Here is a 1,668-nt window from a genome sequence, read left to right as displayed (position 1 = left end):
AAAAACTGATTTCATTTTATTTTGAAAATATGAAAACAAAACAACAAAATTAAAAGTGAAACAAAATGATATTTTTTTGATAATTTATTGTAATAGCTTTTTGCTGACGCGACATGAGCGTCATCCCGTCGCTATTTATAAAACTTTCATTTTTTTTATCATGGTATGAAGGCGGTGATAACGCTGCAACTTATTCTATCTGTCCACTAGGACTCGAGCTAGTTCCGAACCGTTCGCATTATCTGCTTAGTTCTGCTAGTTCAGAAAATCACGTTGGCAATTTTTCCGCTGATGTTTGTCATTTCACTCCAGATCCAACGGCCGGAAGTTTTGGGTGGGATTCTAAATGAACAAAAATGTCGCAATAAAAGCAGTCACGAAGCCGCTGACTGAAAGAAAACTTACCGATAGCAACACATTCTCGCTCCCAAATAACTATTTAATATATTATTTCGTTTTTCTCGCGAAAACAGTTATTAATTTTGTGAGGCACGATCACCGGGCTTGAGGGCACACAAAAATAAAATGTCTGAATCGAATTCGGTTTCGTTAAGTCCTTGGAGTGAAATCAGGCGCGCAATATGCAGTGAAAATGATAAATTGCCAAAAAGATTGGGAATGCTTAAAATATATCACTGCAGTGTATATCATTTATTCGCAACAATGAATAAAGTTGTGTAAATATAAATAAATAATATTTATTATACTAACTAGAGTTTTCCATTTTCTCCGTGTACATTTATTGACTATCACATAATACAATTTATTTGAAGGAACAATTTACACATATTTACAAGTATTTTACATTTAACATTTAAGCACAACTGTTTGTCTTGAAGATTTGTTGGACACTAAAAATGGTACAATCTTAACATTACATATTCTCCCTCCAGGTCTAATGGTGATCAACGACGATGACGTCATATGTTGCTCTCATCCAAATATAGCTCTCTCAGTGGGGTCTGTGGAGTCTTGAGATGTGGGTAGGGTTCTTAGCCATGCAAGTTTAGTTATTGCCGTTCGATCCAGGGATGTAGTTCAGAGTGGATGTGTAAGTCCAGTACCAAACAGTTTGAAATGATACTTATAAAGAAATTAAAAAATCCAAAAAAAAGCCTACTGAAAATTAAAAATAAAAAAAAAATTTCGAGAATTTTGAAATTAAATGCCTTTTTCCACACAAAATTAAATTATTAAACTTCTGCTGTTATGAATGAAACATTTTTTTAAATTCACTTAACACTTCAGCCATCGCGAACACTTTTGAAAAAAAAAAAACTCGCTTTTCGTCCTCAACAGCAGTGTGGTGGTTTTGACGGTGGTGAACCGCGCGACGACTGGAAGTTTAAAGTGTATAGTTATAGATATAATATCATGTTTGTATCTATGGAATGAAATAGTATGTTAATTGCATACCTTTTCTACGAGTACTGTAAATGTTTTATGGGAATCTTTTGTAAACTTGAATCATCGATATTATAAACAAGATCACGAATGGTTCCAATTGCACTTAATTTTTAAGTAAATATTGATTTTCTGAAAGGGTAATAATCGATCAAATTTGAGCGCAATTTCCCGCTTTATTAAAGTAAAAGCTATGGTTTTAATGATTGATAACAAATCGACTCTCTTATTTATAAGTCATGGAACATTTTGGTTTTCTTTTTT

The 1,668-nt window shown here is 33.0% G+C and overlaps 1 long non-coding RNA gene across 1 annotated transcript; it reads right to left on the bottom strand.

The window, feature by feature from the left end:
* Positions 1-253: 253 nt before the first annotated feature.
* On the bottom strand, positions 254-595 carry LOC110675331. Its single transcript, XR_002499378.1, has 2 exons — positions 406-595; positions 254-342 (listed from the first exon to the last, which is right to left on the bottom strand). It is a non-coding gene; the product is annotated as an uncharacterized LOC110675331 (long non-coding RNA).
* Between the last annotated feature and the right edge of the window lie 1,073 nt (positions 596-1,668).

This window comes from Aedes aegypti, chromosome 2 (genome assembly GCF_002204515.2).
Source record: "Aedes aegypti strain LVP_AGWG chromosome 2, AaegL5.0 Primary Assembly, whole genome shotgun sequence".
Taxonomy (NCBI): Eukaryota; Metazoa; Arthropoda; class Insecta; order Diptera; family Culicidae; genus Aedes; species Aedes aegypti.
Note: the sequence above shows the minus strand (reverse complement) of the source record. Positions and strands in the feature narration are given on the sequence as shown.